At 42.4% G+C, this 22833-nt stretch overlaps 1 non-coding gene across 1 annotated transcript; it reads right to left on the reverse strand.

Moving 5' to 3' along the window:
* Positions 1-882: 882 nt before the first annotated feature.
* LOC120268280 lies at positions 883-989 on the reverse strand. The gene has a single exon (XR_005538897.1). It is a non-coding gene; the product is annotated as a small nucleolar RNA R71 (small nucleolar RNA).
* Between the last annotated feature and the right edge of the window lie 21844 nt (positions 990-22833).

Here is a 22833-nt window from a genome sequence, read left to right on the forward strand (position 1 = left end):
TCTCTTTGCTTCTTCAATAAACATACACATTGGTGGAGATCTTGCTATACATGCACAAGCTGGAATGCTTGAATGCTTGAATACAAGGAGGTTTGCACACATTCTCGCATCTTGAACCTGACTTATGTCTGCGCATTTCAAGCTTCTCAAGATTTTCTCCAAATGGTTCATTCATGATCTACATTGGCTTCTTTCTCTAACATTCAGCTTCACAACCCTATATGCATGAAAGTAACATAAATGCACATATATTAGCGTTAAAACCCGATAAAAGTAATGCTTATCATAAGGAAAGAACACTTCGTATTCTTATCACACAAGCACTTATAATCTATTTTAGCTATTCATCATTCATTTCAATTTCACATTTTCTTATTTCTATCATCATTCTAATTTTTCTTTCCTTTTTGGTTGTAGTTCCAAGTTATGACCCGAAGGAACCCTTCACAAAAGAACCTGTGCAAGAACTATTAATCCGAGCTAAAGTAAAAGGTAAGGGTTTGATAATGAGTAACAGTAAACATTTTTCAACTATGCCAGCTTTCCAGTTTTGGTAATACAATCGAGTATTGTGAAATCCCCCATCACAACTCTTAACTTTGAGCTAAACCGACATTAATCCAACTGATTCAACAGTCAGTGCAATTCAATGGTTTGGGTAATGAGGATCCGAACAATCATATTGAGAACTTCCTAGAAGTTTGTGATATGTTGAAGATTAATGGAGTATCGGATGATGCTATCATATTGAGGGATTTCCCATTCTTTCTCAAAGGAAAAGCCAAGCAGTGGCTTCATACATTGCCAAAGGCTTCCATCAGGACTTGTAATGAAATGGTCGAAGCTTTTCTTGCGAGATACTTTCCCACGGAAAAGTCAGCAAGGCTTCGTAATGAGATATCCTCATTCACACAGATAGAGCTCGAATCATTGTTTTAGACATGGGAGCGATTCAAGGACCTCATGCGGAAGTGTCCACAATATGGTTTCCAGGATTGGATGATCATGCAAACATTTTTACAACGGGTTGAATCCAAGTACAAGACAGCTTCTAGATGCAACCGAAGGAGGTACAATAGGGAACAAGACCCTTGAAGAAGCCCAGACAGTTGGCAGAGGAAATGGTATTGAACAGCTACTAGTGGAATGCGCTAGAGAAGAAGAAAGTAGCCGAATTCAACGAAATTGATGTAGTGACTTCTTTGGCAGCCCAAGTGGAATCATTGAGCAAGAAGTTAGAACTTTCTAACTTCTAATAGATTGGTGGCTATCACTACTTGCACAGGTTGTGGGGGAGGACATACTCCAATCGATTGCCCTATCATTATTGGTGATGCATCTTAAGTTGAACAAGTTGATTTTCTCGGGTAATGCCCATGAGGAACCAAGGTAGTCCACATAACAACACCTACAATCCGGGTTGGAAGAACCACCCTAACTTTTCGTGGAGTAACCACCAAGGGTAGCAAAAGGCCATAGCACCACTGGGTTTCCAACAACAACAACAACAAACCCGAAACATGGAGAATCGTGTTTCAGGTTTGGAGACCTGGATGAACGATTTAGAGAAAGCTTTGACCAGATTTGTGCAGACATCGAACAATCGGTTTCAATCAGGCGAAGCTACACTTCGCAACCACACCGCTTCATTGCATAATCTAGAGAATCAAGTGGGGAAAATTGTGAAGTCTCTATCAGAGAGACCACCAAGAAGCGTATCGAGTAATACCGAGACTAATCCGAGAGAACATGTGAAGGTGATCACTTTGAGAAGTGATCGTGAGGTTAAGGGTAAGTTTCCAAATGAGAAGACCAATGTTGAAGCACCCGAGGTCATAGAGGTTGAGGAGAGAGAAAACAAGAAGACTGAGATGGCACCCCCACCTTACAAGCCGAGAATTCCCTATCATTCAAGATTGAAGAATGACCAAAATGATGAGAACCCTAGGATGTATTTGTTTTATTAGACCTTGTTATTATACTTTCATTAATTGATGTTTTATTTGAGTTCCAGTCTTGAATGCTTGATTGATTGAATGCTCCCTTAGAGTGACACTAGGTTTGAGAGTTAACCTTGATAACCCTTGTAAGTGAGTGACACACCATGAGAGTTAGACAAAGCTAGATTGGAGAGAGATGAGAAGGTAAGTCGAGAGGTAGAGGAGCGTACCCTTTCTCCTCTAGTGTGATTCATTGATAAGTGCTTGTGTGATAGGAATGCGAAGCATTCTTTCCTTATGTTGAGCATTACTTGTCTCGGGTTTTAACGCTAATATGGTTGTATTTATGTTACTTTTATGCAGTTAGAGTTGTGAGGCCGATTATGAGAGAAAGAAGCCAATGTGGGTCGTAATGCACTAGTTTGGAGGAAATCTTGCTAAGGTGCAAACGCGAAGACATAGGTCAGGTTCCAGATGCAGAAATCTATGCCAACATCCTCGTACTCGTGTTAGCACAACTATTTGGAGGGGCACAAGGGCAATCACATTCAAGCATTCCGACTTGTGCATATAGAACAAGATCTCCACCACCATTTCCGTTATTAAAGAAGCATGGTGATCCATGACGTAAATGTGTGCCCGTTTGCGTTACCTCGATGAAAGAATGGATTCGGGAGTATTCCAGGCCAGTACTATAGCAGGGTATTATAGAAATATTGTACCAAAAATACCGCAGCATCAGTGTTTATAGCCGGCCGAGAAAACAGGAAACCAGAGAATCCACACGGGCGTGTGGAAATTCCACACGCCGGTGTGAAAAATTCACAGGGACGCCCACATGGGCGTGTGGATTCCTGATTCCAGCCCTTTAAAAGCTAATTTCATGCCCGATTTTAGCATTCTTTTCTACATCTTTTCCCCAACTTGAGAGAGGGTGGCGGCTAGGGTTTTGAGAGTTATTGGCTAGGTCTTTGAAGAGGTTCTACGACTCTGACATCGCGCGCCATTTGGAAGAAGGTTAGTGGGAGAGCTTTCGTCAGCACCGATCCGGCATGTTGTATCCTAGGCCAGACAAAGGGACCCTTTTGACAAGTAGAGGACTCTCCACAAGACCATCGCCACGACTAACGAGGGGGTTTCCTATGGACACTTTGTTTTTACATTCAATTTCATTGATTGTATCTAGCTCCATGGAGAGCTAAACCCCTAGTGGGTACTTGGGTATTTGTGAACCCTAGGATGTATTCATTTCATTGAATCTCTTTATTATGCTTTCAATTAATTGATGTTTTTGTGAGTTCCAATATTGGAGACTTGATTGTATGAATACTCCCCTAGAGTAACATTAGGGTTGAGAGTTCTTCTTAGTAAATCTTGTGAGTGAGTAACACACCATGAGTGTTAGACAAAACTAGATTGTTGAGGGTTGTGAGGGTGAGTCGAGAGATAGCGGAGCACCCCATTTCCCCTCCGATATGATATATCCTACCTCCACGTGCCAAGAATTCTTTGCGGCCATAGTAGAGTGAATGGGCTAAGGGATGACCTTCCGCTGGGCTTAGTTGCAAGTGCAACGGAGTGAAGCGCTAAAGTGATTTTAGCACCTAGGGCTTAATTGTGGCTAGGGATCTTCCACCTGGACCCAAGGGTTATGTCTATATATAGGAATAGGGTTTATCACTTGGAATCCCTAGAGCTCATTGTAATTCTATGCGAGTTTGAGATTGAGAGGTTATTCAATCTCTCCTCTGGGACATGTATCGAGTTAGACATGGTTGACCTTAGATTTGTGATCATGTAATTAAGCATTTCCATGACTCATTATTGCATCAATTAGGAAGTATAATAGAGGGTTCTTGCACTTGAAACTATTATCCTAGGTGGATCAATATCCGGGTATCCCATCTTTATCGATTGCCTTACCTTGTCCTTTACTTGTGCTCTCTATCTTATTGCTTTTATTTTTGTTATTTCATATTTTGTTACACTTATCACTATTCATCTTCGACATTAGTTAAGAAACAACTTAAATGTCTTTATTCCATTTTCTCTATGAATACAATACCCACTCATCTTCCTACTCATCTGTGGGATTATTACTTCGACACCCGTGCACTTGCGGTTTACATGCATATACGGACGTGTCAAGTTTTTGGCTCCGTTGCCGGGGAGAAGGCGTTTAGCGATACTTTGCAGTTTGTTTTCTTAGCTATTCATTCATTCTATTTCATATCTTCTTTTCTATCATCGTTCTGATTTTGTTTTCTTTCTTTTGGTGCAGCGCCAGGGTATGACCCGAGGGAACCCTTCGATATTAATTGAAGGAGATCCTGAGCTCGAACGTACACTTAGAAAAAAAGGGAAAGAACCTATACAAGAACAGTCTAATCTAGGTAATTTGTAAGTAAAAGAATCTGAAAGCATGGCAGAAAAGAATGAGCAATAGCGGACATTATTCAATTATGCTAGACCTTCAGTGTTGGGGATACAATCGAGCATTATGCGTCCCCCGATTCTAGCTCAGAACTTCGAACTGAAGCCGACATTCATCCACATGTTGCAGAAATCCTTACAGTTAAATGGTTTAGCTGATGAGGATCTGAACAGTCATATAGAGAACTTTCTCGAGGTGTGTGATATGCTAAAGATAAACAGGGTAACTAATGATGCCATCAAGTTGAGAGCCTTCCCATTTTCCTTGAAAGGGTTAGCAAAGCAGTGGCTATACTCATTACCTAGAGCACCAATTACCACATAGGAGGAGATGGTAGAAGCTTTTCTTGGCCGTTATTTCCCTCCCAGAAAATCTGCAAAGCATAGGAATGAGATCTAATCCTTTGTACAATTGGAACTTTAGTCTTTATTTGAGACATGGGAAACATTAATGGAGCTCCTGAGAAAGTGCCCGCAACACGGATTCCCAGAGTGGATGATTGTTCAGACCTTTTACAATAGTCTGAATCCGAGAACAAGCCAACTCTTGGATGCGGTAGCAAGAGGTACCTTAGGTAGCATGACCCCCGATGAGGCCCATCAATTAATTGAGGAAATAGGGTTAAACAGCTACCAATGGAATTACAGGGAGAAGAAAAAGGTGGTCAGTCTCCATGAGATAGATGTAGTGACTTCGTTGGCAGCTCAAGTGGAATCATTGAGTAAGAAGTTAGATCTTCTAACTTCGAATAGAGTGGCGGTCATGATTACTTGCACGGGGTGTAGTGAAGGACATGCTCCCTCTGATTGCCCGATATCTATTGGTGATGCATCTTCAGTTGAGAACGTCAATTTTGTGGGTAATGGCATGAGGAATCAAGGAAACCCATATAGCAATACCTACAATCCATGTTGGAAGAGTCATCCTAATTTCTCGTGGAGCAACCAAGGACCACAAAAGGCCATAGGGCCACCGGGATTCCAACAACAAGCCCCAAACATGAAGAACCGAGTTTCAGGTTTGGAGACCCGAATGAACGATTTCGAGAAGGCCTTAACTAGGTTTGTGCAATCATCTGATACAAGGTTCCAATCAGTTGAGGCTACACTTTGCAACCACACCGCCTCTTTGCATAATCTTGGAAATCAAGTAGGGCAGATTGCGAAGTCCTTATCGGAATGGCCACAAGTATGCTTGCCGAGCAACACTGAGACCAACACTAGAGAGCATGTGAAGGCTATCACTTTGAGAAGTGGTCATGAGGTTGAGGGTAAGCTTCAGAGTGAGAAGCCCAATGAACACACACCCGAGGTTATAGAGGTTGAGAAGGGAGCAAGCAAAGAAAAAGAGGTGGCACCCCCACCTTTGAAGTCAAGAATCCTTTATCCCTCTAGATTGAAGAATGGCCAAAAGGATGAACAGTACAAGAAGTTCCTGAATTTGTTCAAACAACTCCACATCAATATTCTTTTTGTTAAGGCATTGGCCCTAATGTCTAAGTATGCAAAATTCTTGAAAAACTTGTTGACCAAGAAGAGGAAGTTAGAGGAAAGTGCTTCAGTGATTTTAGATGCATCTTGCTCGGCGGTTTTGCAAAAGAACATGCCGAACAAGAAGAAGACTCGGGAAGCTTCATCATTCCATGTAATATTGGCAATCTAGGTGATGAAATGACATTGGCGGACTTAGGGGCCAGTATCAACGTCATGCCATACACCTTCTTTCAAAAGTTAGGCTTAGGCGAGCCTAGACCCACTCAGATGACTTTGCAATTGGCAGACCGAACGGTGAGACATCCGAGGGGTATCATCGAAGATGTGCTTGTCAAGGTGAACAAGTATATATTTCCTGTAGACTTTGTGGTGCTAGACGTCGATGAGGATGCGGATGTACCCTTGATACTTGGAAGGCCATTCTTGTGGACTTCCAAGGCATTGATTCACATGGACGGTGGAGAGCTAACTTTGAGAATTGGAGATGACAAGCTCATATACCGCCTTGCTAAACACATGCGGCATTCTCCTGATTTCGATGATACTTTGTATTTTCTAGACACTAATGATGAGATTGTTGATGAATACATGCAGACAATGTTCAATCCAGACCAGTATGAGGGTCTGTTCGACCAAGAGGAGGATAATGAAGAAGTAATGATGCTTGGTTCGACGGAAGAAGTACCATCTGCCCTGGGGATCTTGAAGAAGGTGCTCCGTAAGATGAAGAGAGCTAGGAGACGCCACCGAAAATGCTCCAAGGCTGTTGGAGTCGTGCGTGAACCGAAAAAGTTGGATGAACTATTGCTAGGTGGTCCCAAGCTTGATAATTCCCCCTCTACCTACAAGAGACTTTGCTCATCATGTTTTCAAGCCATGGGTAAGAGGGAAACCTTCGTCTATGAGCCCCCGTGAGGTAAGACAAGGTACGTCAAGCTAAGTGACGTAAAACAAGCACTTCTTGGAAGGCAACCCAAGTGTTTACTGTTTTCGTAGTTTAGTAGTTTAGTGTGTGCATGAATAAAGTGTTGAGTGTTGGTGTCTTGATTTTTATATATATTTCTGATGTGATTTTATTGGGGATTTTCAAGTTCATCGTGTGTTTTCATGTGAATTTTGTGAAGTTTTGGTCGTTTGAGCTATTTCTCATGTTGTTCACTGGTATAAACTGCATATTGGGGCAGGCTATGAGTGTGTAAATATGTTCAGAAATTTGCAGAGCTTGTAGAGTTTTCTAAGGCATCAGAGAAAACACACGGGCATGTGTAATTAACACACGTCCGTGGTTTTGTATTACGAGCTCATCCAGAGAAGGCACAGGGACGTGGACTCACCACTATGAACAACCTTGTGATTCTCGCATGCCTGTGGGTAATTTCCGCACGGGCGTGTGATGTCCTGCAAAGACTTGGCAAACTATCCTGAGAGCACACAGGGCATGAACTCGCACCTGTGGGCAAACATGTGAAATACGCACGGGAGTGGGTAATTTCCACATGCCCGTGCAGATCTCTATAGACGAGCTCTCTTCACCCTCAGAAGACACAGGGCATGCAGCTGCCCCTGTGAGTTGGGCTTGTGAATGCCCATGTCCGTGCGGAATTTCCACATGGGCGTGTGAAACACTTAGCGATTCTTCTCGCGTAGACAGAGAAGCCACAGGGGTGTGCGGCTGCCCCTGTGGGTCGGGTGCACGACCATGGATATTTTTTGCACGCCTGTGCGAGAGCATTTAGAAGTAGTGGGTGTTTTCCGAGATCCCACAGGGGTGTGCATCTGCCCCTGTGAGGCTTTCTTATGGAGACACACGGGCGTGGGTAATTTCCGCACACCCGTCCGGATGTACCGAATGCCAAGAGGCGTGAGTCCTTTTAAAGGATCTTTGTTTCTTCTCATTCCCACACTCTTTCTTCACCTGAGAGAACCCTCACAATTCTTTCCGACTTTGCGCTGTCGTATTTGGAGGGATTTTTGCGTGATTTCCGGCCGCTTCAAGATTTTCCACTTCAACTAGTTGCTAAGCCCAATGTTTTGTTCTCTTGGGAAATTCTTGATTTAATCAATGAAACTAGTGAATAATGCTTCATTTCTATAATTAGAATGAGTATGAATGTTTAGAATGAAGTTAAAAGCTATTTAATGGTGTATTTTTTTATTTTTGAGCCTTGGTCGTGCCTTTCTCACTCAGTGTGGATCCACACAGGCGTTCAGAAATTACACATGACCGGGTGGATTTCTGCAGCATTACTTAATTGACTTGTTTGATCTATTTTCTTTCAAAATTCTACAGATTATGGCACCCAGGTTAAAGAAGCAAGCTGATAAGCGGACGTGTGAGTCATCTCCTGAGTCTGAGGGTATGAGATTCAGTAGACAAGAGCATCAGGCCCGTTTTGAGCGTTTATCGATACTTCGGTTAGGACAGACTTGATTCTTAGACACAAACATACTGAGAGATTTACAGTAGGGAGATGAGTTCACTGATGAGGTAGAGGATCTCGTGTCGGTGGGTGGTTGGAGGTAGTTGTTGTCGAATAGAGAGCTAGCCTTCCGTGAGCTTACACTGGAAGTCTTATCGTCATTCGAGTTCGACAAATCCTATTCGATATTTGACAGCCTCAACACCGTTCAGTTTAGAGCACTTGGACATCACTAAAGCATGAGTATCACGTAGTTTTCAGTCCAGCTTGGCTTATATGAGGAGGCATTTAAAGATACTTAGGAGTATTCTCAGTTACCGACTGATTATCCTAGGGCTTTGACCCTGTAGAGAGCTTACAGAGTATTATGTAGTCAGGGCCAGTACGAGCCGGGGGTGTCCAAGGCCACGTGCTTTTCCCGACCTGCTTACAGATATTTACATGGGATCATGAGCAGATCGGTGAATGGTCGTGGTGATACCACTGGCATTCTAAGTTGGTAGGAGATTCTGTACTTGTATTCGATGATGCAACGCATACCGATCCATCTAGGGCACATCATCGCTGAGTACATTTGACATCAGGGCTAGTATGCCAGTTTGGGAGCGATCTTCTCGGGTCAATACATTATAAGATTAGCTCTGGGTGTGGGTCTTTTGGGCGCGATTCGCGGGCCGAGAAGACGAGTATACCTACGCCCCTGAGCCTGGAGACAATGAGATTGATGGGAATGGTTCATAGGGTTCGGAGGGAGGTTTATGCTCTGGTTCTACCAACCCCAGAGATAGCCGATTAGGAGGGTGATGATGCCGAGGCTTTCCAGCCTGTCCCCGAGCCTAAGTTAGCACCTATGGAGAATGAGGCACCTCCGGTGACAGAGAACACACCCCATCTCGAGCCCAGGATCGCTTTGAGAGGCTCGAGAGTGCTTTGGGAGTGATATGGACATAGGTAGTAGAGGCCCGAGCAGAGATTGCTGATATTAGGGCTGCACAGGGCGTACAATATATGGAGTTCATGGCACATTTCGACACATTACAACAGATCTTAGAGTGAAACGTTGGCTCGTCATTTGTCCTGCAACCAAGAACTCCCCCGGCATCTACGGCACCTCCATCCCCTTTTCCAGAACTAGTTGACCCACCATGTACTTCATCACCAGCAGCAGCAGCAGAAGAGCCAGAGGACGACATCGATACTTGATTTTATTTTCCTTGTCTTTTACTTCCACATTTTATTTGGGACTTGTACTCTCAGAAAGGACTCCCCTTCTAAGTTTATCTTTTATTTTTCTATCTCGAGTTGTATGCATTGCTTCATCTTTTATATACTTGAGTTGTTTGTTTTTATTGAGCTTCAATGGAACCCCCTAGTGTATCCGTGCAGATGGTCTTGTCATCATTTGAATTGAGACTTTGTCATGGGGACTTGGCCGTGTGAGCCTCACAACCCATTGTAACAACACTCCCAAGGACTTAGCTCCATCAAATGAAACACTAGGAGTCAGGGGAGTATTGTTTTGATTGCTTCTCCCACATTTGAATTTAATTGATTAACATTATGAATGAGCTTGCATGTGTACATTGGGGACAATGTACACCTTAAGTGTGGAGGGGAGTTTCATAGTGCACACATCTCTTTTATAGTAGTTTTGATTGATATACATGCTCACATAGCCAATGGCGGTTCACCTTAGTTGCATTGATTGTATTCTTGAGTTTAGGAGAATTTTTTAAAATTTAATGTTTTCATGCTCTAGTTTTTCCTTGAATTTCTAGGAATTTTTGCCCGATTGACACTTATTGCACTACTCACTCTTTGAAATCTTTTGGAAACAAATGTTTGATTTATAAGGGACTAGTTATAGTTGTTTTCTTGTGTTAATTCTGAAAAAAAAAAATTGAGAACAATGAAAAAGAAGTAACAAAATAGTTTTATTGTTTATTTGTGCTTGCTCGGTGGAAAGAGCTACCACTTATGAAGTATGAAGCTACTCTCATAAGTCGGATATTAGTTATGCCCTAATGAGAGAAAGTGCTATCTCATAGGATGAGTGAAAGCTACCACTTATGTAGAAAGAGCTACCACTTCGGAAGTGTGCCTTAGCGGCCGCTTTGGAAAGGGCTACCTTAGCGGATGTGTGAAGCTACTACCATTTTTGAAATTTTTGTTACTTTTTGTAGATAAATAAGTCCCTTGTACTTAGAACAGTGAGGAGTATACTTGGGCTGTTTTGAGTGAGTTCACACACTTACACGATTTTGGGTTTGTTGTCCTTTTTGATTCAAAATTTTAGCTAGAGCATTGATTTTTTGTATTTAGTGTGGAAATTTCCCCTACTTGAAGAATGTCCTCTTTGTATGCTTTGGTGAAACTAAGGCCAGGTACTTCCAATATTTCCTTCATCCATGAATGTAACGTTTTAATTTTTGCTTGAGGACAAGCAAAAGCTTAAATGTGGGGAAGTTTGATAAGTACTTGTGGGATAGGAATGCGAAGCGTTATTTCCTTATGTTGAGCATTACCTTTCTCGGGTTTTAACACTAATATGGGTGTATTTATGTTACTTTTATGCAGGTAGGGTTGTGAGGCCGATTATGAGAGAAAGAAGCCAATGTGGGTCGTAATGCACTAATTTGGAGGAAATATTGCTAAGGTTCAAACGCGAAGACATAGGTCGGGTTCCAGATGCTGAAATGTGTGCCAACCTCCTCGTATTCGAGTTAGCACAACTATTTGGAGGGGCACAAGGACAGTCACATTCAAGCATTCCGACTTGTGCATATAGAACAAGATCTCCACCAACATGTCCGTTATTAAAAAGCAAGGCGATCCACGACGTAAATGTGTACCCGTTTGCGTTACCTCGATGAAAGTATGGATTCGGGAGTATTTCAGGCCGGTAATGTAGCAGGGTATTGTACAAAATACTGTAGCAAAAATAGCGCAGAAGCACTGTTTACAGCCGGCTGAGAAAACATGATAACAGAGAATCCATCCCTCATGGGCGTGTGAAAAATCCTTTGGGGATGAATTCAGCATCAAAACGGTGTTCTGAGCTGGGGAATACTGTAGCGGAGTATTGTATTAGTGTCACTGTAGCAGTTATACTGTAGCAGTCATTATAGCTCATCGCGGGCTTCTCAGTAGAAAATTGGATATCCCGAGGGGTAGGCATATGGCCGGTATATTGACCTTTTTACCCGTCGGGATCTGGGCATATAAAAGCTTTGTTAGGGCATCATTTGGGGGACTTTTGGCCACCACTCTCCACCATCATTTTCTAGAGCTTCAAGGCTGTGGGAGAAGACAGATCTGAGGGGTAAATCGAAGGGGAAAGAAGGTTACACTCAAGGACAACGATCTAGGAGCTTGCCGGTGTGGATCCAATGAGTTCTCATCACCACCTTGTAGTCTTCATCTTAGGGGAGTTGGCTATGAGGCTTTCTTTGTATCTCTTATCTCCTACACTTGCTCCTTTGTTGATGATGAACTAGACTATCAAGGTTACCGGGCATCCGGTGAACCTTGGGACGAACTTTCTTGTATGGATGCTTGATTTACATTTTTGGTATTTGTGTGGTTTGTGATCCTTGCTCGGTGCTCTTTGATGTGTTATTTTACATGAGAACTCTATGATCCAACTTCTAGGATGTATTTGGTGTGAGACCATCATCCTTGTACTCGACACACCTTGCTTGGAAGGGATACATGTATGAATACACCATTACCATTGGCTATTTCATACCCCTCCAACTATTAGGGTTGTACCTAGGTTGAGTTTCGGCCTTAATTTGAGATATCACTACTTATAATGCGATTGTAGGAGGATTTGATCAGAAGAGATTCTGAGCCAATACTCTTATTAGATTAGAGATTACCGCTGTGACCATCGGGGTGATCTATTTTTGGATGTCCCTTGGTCCAACCACCACTGCCTTTGTAATTCTAACATCCATCTAGCTTTAGTAGTCCCGAGGAGATCCTTGCCCGGGGACCTCGCACTTTCATTGTTACTTGCTTCCTTAGTATGTTTATGTGGTGAGCCTTAGTCCATGTGTTTATAGTTTTCTCTTTGTTATTTTCCTTATCTTGTTTTAGTCTTATATTTGGTAGACTAGACAGTGCCGTCTAGGGGGAAGTAATAGCAGCTCTTGGGACCCTAGGGAATACGACCCCTGTGTCACGCATAGAGTATTACTTAACGACCCGTGCACTTGCGGACTCATCAAACTCCTTGGGATTCTATACGAGTGTGAGGTAGAGAGATTGTTCAATTTCTCCTCCGGGACATGTATAGAGTTAGGTATGGTTGGCCTTAGATTTGGGACCATGTATTGAAGGATCTCCATGAGTCATTAATGCATTAGTTAGAAAGCATAATAGAGGGTTTTGCACTTGAAAGATTGTCATAGGAGAAAAAATATCTAGGTACCCCATTTATATTGATTGCCTTACCTCCCCTTTACTTGTGCTCTTTTTCTTGTCTCTTTTACTTTTGTTACATTACATGTTGTCACACAACTATTATCCACTTTTTGCCTAGTAAAAAAACAATTTAAGTGTTTTTATTCGCTACTCCATATGGATACGATGCCTACTCATATGGGATTTATTACTTTGACAAACCCATACACTTGCAGGACATACGCAGGGGGCAACAGAGTGAAGCATTGAAGTAACTCTACTGTCTAGGGCTTAAATGTGACTAGGGGCCTATCACCTGGACCAAAGGGTTAGGTCTATACATAGGAAGCGGGTTTATCACTTGGATTCCCTAGAACACCATGCAACTTTACACAGTCTGAGCTGTTGAGACTGAGCGGGTCTCCTTCCTCAAATCGTGGTTGATCTCCCCTTGAATGATGTTGCCTTCTTGCCTTGAGAGTCTTGGACCTTGGGCATGAATGATCTTCTAGCTTCCTTGCCCTTCTTCTCCTTCCCAAGGTCGCCCAAAATGTCCCAAGTGGTCTCCTCAAAATCGGCCAAGAAAAGGTCCAGCCAAAAGTTCTTGTTCTGCCCTAAAAGTTGGTATTTATACCCCCGAGGCATACGGGTCGTATAGGGGTCGTATGGGGGACATATGGGGGTCGTATAGCACTCAAAAACCCTAGATTCGTGATCCATATGGGGTGCATATGGCCCCCATACTGGGTAGTATGGAAATCTGGGCAGACACTCCAAATCATTCCGCTGCTATAGTGCATATGGCCCCCATACTGGGTCATATGGGGGTAGTATGAAATTCCTGTTTTCTTCTCTTTTCGCCCAAATGATATCTTCTTATTCTCCATGGCTTCCTTATGCCCTACAAAGCAAATAATAGACAATTAAGCGCAAAACTGGCATTAAACCTCACAAAATACATGCAAAGTGAATACGATATATACATGAAAACATCTACATTTAGACACTTATCAACTCATTGAGCATTGATTAGGAAGTATAATAGTGGGTCTTGCACTTGAAACATTATTCCGAGGGGGTGCATTATCCTAGTAAGCCAATTCTATTGATTGCCTTACCTCTCACTTACTTGCGCCTCTCATTCTTGTTTCTTTTATCTTTGTTCACATTACATTTTATTGACACTATCATTAATCAATTTCACGTGGTTAACTAGCAATTTAAGTATTTTTACTCCCTACTCCATGTGGATACGATATCCCACTCACCTAGGATTTATTACTCAATAAACCCATGCACTTGCGGGTCACACACAAGGGTGTTGTCAAATTTTTGGCGCCGTTGTGAGGGACTAGGAATATAGAGATACTTTGCACTTTGCTATCTTATCTACTCATTAATTTATTTTTATATTTCATATCTTCTTATTCTTTCATCGTTCTGATTTGTTTTTTTTTCTTTTGTACAGCACCATGTTATGACCCAAGGGAACCATTCGATATTGCTTGAAGGTGATCCTTAACTTGAAGGTATACTCAGAAGAAAGGGTGAAGAACCTGTGAAAGAACCGTTGAATCAAGCTGAAATAGATATTGAAGGTTCTGCAAACATGGCCGAACCGAATAAACAATAGAGAGCACTTTTTGATTACGCTAGACTATCATTATTAGGATACAATCTAGCATTGTATGACCCCCGATTACAGCTCTGAACTTTGAGTTGAAGCCAACATTCACCCAGATGATTCAGCAATCAGCGTAGTTCAATTGTTTGGCCGATGAGGATCCAAACAATCACATTGAAAACTTCTTGGGAGTTTGTGACATGCAAAAAATCAACGGTGTTACGGATGATGCTATTAGATTGAGGCTTTCGCATTTTGTCTAAAAGGAAGAGAAAAGCGGTGTTTACTTTTTTTACCGAGAGCATCAATCACGACCTAGAATGAGATGGTTGAAGCTTTTTTGGCTGGGTACTTCCCTCTGGGAAAGTCAGTAAAGCTTCGCAATGAGATTTTGTCGATTATTCAGATGGAGCTCGAGTCCTTGTTTGAGACATTGGAGCATTTCTAAAGACCTTTTATGAAAGTGTCCACAACATGGATTCCCTAAGGGGATGACCATTCAGGCCTTTTGCAACGGGTTGAATCCAAAGTACAAGACAGCTTTTAGATGTCGTCGTAGGAGGTACAATGGGGAATAAGACCCCCAATGAAAGCCCAATAATTATTAGAAGAAATGGCCATGAATAGCTACCAATGGAATGCAAGGGAAAGGAAGAAATTTGGTTGGACTCCATGAAATTGATGTGGTTACATCATTGGCGGCCCAAGTAGAGGCATTATGTAAGAAGTTAGACACTCTAACTTCTCTTAGATTGGCGGCCGTAATGAATTGTGATGGATGTGGGGGAGGACATGCCCACATCCGATTGCTAGATAGCCATTGGTTATACTTCATCCGTTGAGCAAGTTGACTTTGTGGGTAATGCAATGAGAAACCAAGGCAATCTATATAGCAACACCTACAGCCAAAGGTGGAGAAACCACCCCAATTTCTCATGGAGTAACCAAAGGCAGTAAAAGGCCATAGCACCACTGTGTTTCGAACAACAACAAGCCCCGAACATGGAGAAAAGAGTTTTAGGCTTGGAGACCCAGATGACCAATTTAGAGAAAGACTTGACTAGATTTGTACAATCATCAGATACATGGTTCCAATCAGTTGAGGCTATACTTTGCAACCACACCGCTTCATTACACAACCTAGAGAATCAAGTGGGGCAAATCATGAAGTCTCTATGGGAGAGAGAACAAGGTAGTTTGCATAGTAATACTAAAACTAACACACATGAACATGTGAAGGAGATTACTTTGAGAAGTGGTCATGAGGTGGAGGGCAAACTTCCTAGTGAGAAGACCGATGTTGAGGCACCGGAGGTCGTGCAGGTTGAGGAAAAGAGTTAACAAAGAAAAAGAGGTGGCACCCCCACCTTACAAGCCAAGAGTCCCTTACCCTTCGTGATTGAAGAATGACCAAAATGATGAGCAATACAAGAAGTTCTTAGGTCTGTTTAAGAAATTACACATCAACATTCCTTTTCTAGAGCCGTTGTCTCAAATGCCTCAGTATGCTAAGTTCTTGAAAGATCTTTTCACCAATAAGAGGAAATTAGAAGAGAGTTCATCGGTGATTTTAAATGCATCTTACTAGGCGGTCTTGTAAAAGAATATGCCGAACAAGAAGAAAGTCCCAGGAAGCTACATTATCCCATGAAAGATTGGCATTTTGTGTGAAGAGATGGCATTGGCGGACTCAGGGGCTAGTATCAACGTCATGCCATACTCTTTCTTTCAGAAGCTAGGCTTAGGAGTGCCTAGGCCCACTCGGATGGCATTGCAATTGGCGGACCGAACGGTGAGACATCCGAAGGGAATCCTTGAAGACGTGCTTGTCAAGGTGGAGAAGTAAATATTTCCTGTAGACTTCGTAGTGTTGGATGTCGATGACAATGTAGATGTTCCTATCATACTTGGGAGGCCATTCTTGCACACTTCCAAGGCATTGATCGACATGGACAGCAGGGAGAGAAACTGAGGGTTGGAGAGGACAAGCTCACATACCGCCTTACCAAAGCCATGCGACATTCTCTTGACTTTGATGATACTTTATATTTTCTTGACACCACTAATGAACTTATCGATGAATATGTGTAGGAAATGTTGAAATTGGACTCATACGAGGTGCTACTAGACCAAGACTAGGAGAACGACAAGTTGATGATGCTTGGTCTAGAGGAGAAAGTACTACCTACTCCAGGGATCATGAAAAATATGCTCCGGAAGACGAAGCGAGTGAGAAAATGCCACAAGTAATGCCCCAAGGCTGTTGGGAATGTGCATGAAACGAACAAGGGTGACAATTCCTCAAGTGGTAACAAGCTCGACAACTCCCCCTCTACCATCAAGAGGTTATGTTCATCATGCTTCCAAGTCATGGGTAAGAGGGAAACCTTCATTTATAAGCCGCCGTGAGATAAGACAAGGTACGTCAGTCTTAGTGACGTTAAACAAGCACTTTTTTGGGAGGCAACCCAAGTCTTTACTGTTTTTCTAGTTTTTAGATTAGTGTTTGGATAAATAAGGTTTTGAGTGTTGGTGTCCTAATTTTGAGATGTTATTGCTGTGATTTTCTCATGGATCTTTGGTGTACATGCATGTTTAAATGAGTATGGTGAAGTTTTTGGTCATTTGAGCATGTCGTGCTTTTTTATCTGGTGTAATTGCATGATGAAAGCAGGTACTGAGTGTTTTAATTTGTTTAGGAATATTCTGCAGAGATTACAGAGTTTTCTAAGGCATCCAGGGGTCTCTACTGAGAGCTCATCCAGAGAAGGCACAGGGGCATGGACTCGCCCCTGTGAACAACTTTGTGAGATTCATACACCCGTGGGTAATTTCCACACGGGTGTGTGTCTTCCTGCAGAGACTTAGAGATTTTTCCTGAGAAGACACAGGGGCGTGGACTCGGCCCTATGGATGACCCTGTGATAAACACAAGAGCGTGGGTAATTTCTATACGCTGTGTGTATCTCTGCAGAGGAGCTCTCTTTCATCCCAAGAAGACACAGGGGCACGTATGAGTGCCCCTGTGAGCTTACCCTATACATGTCCAAGCCCGTGGGGAAGTTTTGCACAGCCATGTGAAACACTTAGAGTTTTCTCGGGTTGGACAGAGAAGCCATAGGGGTATGGGTCTGCCCCTGTGGGTCGGGCGCACGGGCGTGGGATAATTGCTGCACGCCCATGTGGTTGCATCCAGAGGGCATTAGGTGTTTTCCCGATAGCACACAGCAGCTTGCAGTTCGCCCCTGTGAGTCTCTCATGTAGTGTCACACGGGCGTGGGTAATTTTCACATGCTCGTGTGGATGCGCAGAATTTCAAGAGACGCGAATTTTTCTTTAAAATTCTCTTTGAGATTTTTCTCCATTACATCTTCAATCACTCGAAGAGCATTCTTCATCAGTTGCCCGACCTCGCATTGCTGGGTTAGAGGGTTTTTATTCAATTTCCATGCCGATTTTGAAGTTTTCATACTCATTTCATCGGTAAACATTTTACCCCCTCTCTTATTCGCTATTTCTTGTTTTTTTTGGATTAAAAGTGATAGTGTGGTGCGATTTTTCACTCCAGAATGGCTTATGCATGATTAGAAAGAGTTTAGATGTGACATGAGGGCATGCGATTTTCATGCCTAGCAGATCCACACGGGCGTGGGGAATTTCCAAACGACGGTGTGGAATTCTGCAGTACTATTTCTTGAGCTTCTTTGATAGTTTCTTCATCAATTATTATTGGTATGGCACCATGTTACAAGAAGCAAGAGGGTATGTGTCCTAGGGAGACTCCACTTGAGCTAGAACACATTGAATTATCGAATCCCGAGCATCTGGCTCGATTTGAGAGGTTATCGAGACTCAGGCTTGGACATTCTAGCTTTGTGAATTTAAGTGTGCTGAGAGAGATTCAGCGGGGTGATATGTTAGAGGATAAGATTGATGAGATATTAGCAATGGGAAGATGTAGGAGGTTGTTGTCGATTTCGAGAGCCAGCTATCCGCGCATTAACGATGGAAGTGTTGGCATCCTATCGAGTTTGATGTTGTACAATTCCAAGCATTCGGACATCAATTTTGCATGAGTGTCACTGATTTCTCAGTTCAGATGCGCTTGCATGATGTGACATACACAGATAAAGAGGAGTATGGACGCTTGCTTATGGATTACCTTATCACCCTGACCCCACAGCAAGCATATCGAGCTTTGTGTGGATAAGGGCATTATGAACCTGGAGCATATAAGGCCTCATGGTTATCCTGAGCTGAGCAACAGATATTTTCACTCCGTCCTCAGTAGGTCTATGACTGGCCGAGGTGACAACACAGTTGTTTTCGAGCTGGGAGGACTTACTCTATTTATATTCCATTGTCCGAAATAAGCAGATTCACCTGTTGCATGTAGTGACAGACTTTTTGATGCACCAGGGCTCGTTTGTGAGAGTGGGAGTCTTATTCGTTGGCCCCTACGTCACTAGACTCATCCTTAGGATGGGTTTTCTAGACGCTATCCGAGGTGCTAAAAAGGCGGTTGTTCCCGAGCCTGGGTGTGCACCGATGGAGACCGGAGCACCCCTTACGGCACAGGAGACACTCTAGCGCCCGGTTGACTATGACATTTGCATATGTCCCACAAGTGCCCTTATTTGTCAAAGTAATAAAATCACAGGTGAGTGGGTATCGTATCCACAGGGAGTAGGGAGTAAAAACACTTAAATTGTTTCTTAACTAAGTGAAATATGAATAGTGATTTGTGTGACAAAATGTAATGCAAACAATAGTAAAAGAGACAAGAGAGTGCACAAGTAAAGGAGAGGTAAGGCAATCGATATAGATGGGGAACTCGAATATTGATCCGCCTAGGACAATCGTTTCAACTACAAAAACCCTATATTATGCTTCCTAACTAATGCATTAATGAGTCGTGGAGATCTTATAATACATTTTTCCCAAATCTAAGGTCAACCATGCCTAACCCTATACATGTCCCGGAGGAGAAATTGAACAATCTCTCAACCTCGCACTCGTATAGAATTACAATGAGTTCTAGGGATTCCAAGTGATAAATCCTCTCCCTATATGTAGACCTAATCCTTTGGTCCAGGCGGAAGGTCCTTAGCAACAATTAAGCCCTAGATGCTAAAATCACTTCAACCCATCACTCCATTGCACTCGTAACTAAGCCCCAGCAGAAGGTCATCCCTTAACCCATTCACTCTACTATGACCGCAAAGAACTCGAGGAATTGGAGGTAGAATAAATTACAATGGAGGGGAAAGGGGATGCTCCGCTACCTCTCGACTCGCCCTCTCAACTCTCTCTAGTCTAGCTTTATCTAACTCTCGTGGTGTGTCACTCACTCACAAGGGTTACCAAGAAGAAATCTCAATCCTAGTGTCACTCTAAGGTAGTATTCTTACAATCAATGGATTCAAGATTGGAACTCAATAAAAACATCAATTAATGAAAGCATAATAATAAGTTTCAATGAAATGAATACATCCTAGGGTTCACAATCCAAGTACCCACTAGGGGGTTTAGCTCTCCATGGAGCTAATTACAATCAATGAAATCAAATATAAAAGCAATAAATCTATAGAAAACCCCTCGATAGTCGTGACGATGGTCTTGTGGAGAGTCCTTTGCTCATCCAAAGGTCCCATTGTTTGGTCTAGGATACACCTCGCCGGATCAGTGCCGATGAAAGCTCTCTCACTAACCTTCTTCCAAACAGAGCGGGATGTTAAAGCCATAGACCCTCTCCCAATCCCTAGCCAATACCTCTCAAAACCCTAGCTGCAGCCCTCTCTCAAGTTGGGAAAAAGATGAAGAAAAGAATGCTAAAATTGGGGGAAATCGGCTTTTATGCTGCTGGAATCGGGAATCCACATGCCCCTGTGAATATTTCACACGGCCTGTGTGGAAGTAACATAGGGGAGTGTGGAATTTCCACAAGCCCGTGTGGCTTCTCTGGAGAATTCCTTCTTCGGCCGGCTGTAAACAATACCTGCTACATTATTTTTTACAGTGTTGCTACAGTGACCTGCTACGTTACCGGTCCAAAACACTCCTGAAACCATGCTTTCATCGAGGTAATGTAAACGAGTACACGTTTATGTCGTAGATCATTTTGCTTCTTTAGTGAACGGCTGCGCTGGTGAAGATCTTGTTATATATGTACTAGTCGGAATACTTAGAGTGTGACTGCCTTTGTGCCCTCCAAATCATTGTGCTAGCTTGAATACAAGGAGGGTGGCACACATTCTAGCATCTTGAACCCGACTTATGTCTTCATGTTTGAGCCTTCTCAAGATTTCCTCCAAATGGTGCACTCATGATCTACATTGGCTTCTTTCTCTAAGATTCGGCTTCACAACCATATATGCATGAAAGTAACATAAATTCACACGTATTTGTGTTAAAACCCAATAAAAGTAATGCTCATCATAAGGAAAGAACACTTCGCATTCTTATCACACAAGCACTTATCACCGGTGTATATTTTTCCTCCTTCTCTAGCCATGATCGATCTGAGAGGCTCAAGAGTGCTGTGGGTAAGCTTCGGACCGAGATCACGGAGGTCCGGGCTATACAGGTTGCATAGTATGTGGGGATAATGGTGTTTCTTGACACCATACTATAGCTATTAGAGCGAGATGTGTCCTCTCCTTTCATCAGGAGACCGAGGACCCCTCCACCCCCACCAACCTCACCATCGCCTACTCTACCGGCACCTTTCGACTATCCAGTGGCAGCAGTAGAGCTGACACTGGATGACATCGACACTTGATACATTTTTCTTCTTTACCTTCTGCATTTTCTTTTAGACTTTTATACTCCGAAGGGATTCTCCTTCTAAGTTTATCTTTTATTTTCATTTTGTTATCTCAAGCTGTAGTTTAGTCCTCTATCTTTTATATAAACTCGAGTTGTTTTTGTTTTTATTGAGCTTCACTAAACCCCCTTGTGTATACATGCAGATGTTCTTGTCAGTATGGAAAATGAGAACTAGTCATGGGCACGGCCAATGTGGGTCGTGTGTGCTTCACAACCCATTGGAACTTTACTCCTAAGGATTTAGCTCCATCAAACGCAACACTAGGAGTTAGGGGAGTATTGTTTCAATTGACGCTGTCACATTTACGCTTGATTGATTTATTTTTTATTATGCTTGCATGGTACATTGAGGACAATGTACATCTTAAGTGTGGGGTGGTGGAGGAAGTTCACATTGCACACGTCCTTTATATAAATTTTGATTATCATACATGTTCACGTAGCCAATGGCAGTTCACCTTAGTTGCAATGATTGTATTCTCGAGTTTAGGAGAATTTTAGCACTGAATGTTTTCATGCTCTAGTTTGTTCTTGAATTTCTAGGAATTTTTGCCCGATTGATACTTTTTGCACTACTCACACTTGAAAGTCTTTTGGAAACTCAAGTTCAATGTTTAAGGGACTAATTATTTTTGTTTCTTGTGTTATTTTCTAAATAAATTAAAAAAAATTGGAACAAGAAAAGGAAGAAAAAAATAGATATATTGTTAAGTTGTGCATTTTGGGTGGGAAAAGCTACCACCTATGAAATATGAATCTACTCTCATAAGTCGGATACTAGTTATGCCGTAATGAGAGAAAGAGCTATCTCATGGGATGAGTGAAAGCTACCACCCCGGTAGAAAGAGCTACTACATCAAAAGTGTGAAAGCCACCTTAGCGGCCGCTTGGGAAAGGGCAACCTTAGAGGATGTGTGAAGCTACTACCATCTTTTTATTTTGTTGTGTTTTGTAGATAAATAAGTCCCTTATAATTAGAACTTTAAGGAGTATACTTTGGGTTGAATTGAGTAAGTTTACACACACTTACACGATTTCGGGTTTGTTGTCTTTTTTTATTCGAGTTTTTAGCTAGAGCATTGTTTTTTCGTATTTAGTATTGAAATTCCCCTTACTTGTAGAATGCTCTCCTTGCATGCTTTAGTGTGGTGGAGTTTGATAAATGCTTGTCTGATAAGAATGCGAAGTGTTCTTTCCTTATATTGAGCAATACTTTTAGTAAGTTTAAGCGCTAATATTTGTGTTCTTTTGCGCATGTAGGTTTGTGAAGCTAAGTATTGAGAAAAGAAGCCAAAAGTAGATCATAAACGCATTATTTATTGGAATCTTGGAATGAACAAACACGAAGACACAAGTGGGACTTCAAGATACATGAATGTGTGCCAAACTCAACGAATTCAAGTCACTACAATGAGTTGGAGGGCCACAAAGACAGTACATATTTGCGTATCCCGACTTGTGTATTGATAACAAGACCTCCGACCAATGAAAGCTTTTGATTAAAGAAGACATGTGATCTACGGCATAAATGTGTGCCCGTTTATGTTGCCTCGATGAAAAGCGTGGAATTGGGAGTGTTTTGCCAGAGTACTGTAGTAAACCACTGTAACAAGTACTATAGTAGTTACCTTTCACAGCCGGCCCAAAACAAGATTTCCAAAAATCCACATGAGCATGTGGAAATTCC

The sequence above is a fragment of the Dioscorea cayenensis genome, chromosome 1, assembly GCF_009730915.1.
Source record: "Dioscorea cayenensis subsp. rotundata cultivar TDr96_F1 chromosome 1, TDr96_F1_v2_PseudoChromosome.rev07_lg8_w22 25.fasta, whole genome shotgun sequence".
NCBI lineage: Eukaryota > Viridiplantae > Streptophyta > Magnoliopsida > Dioscoreales > Dioscoreaceae > Dioscorea > Dioscorea cayenensis.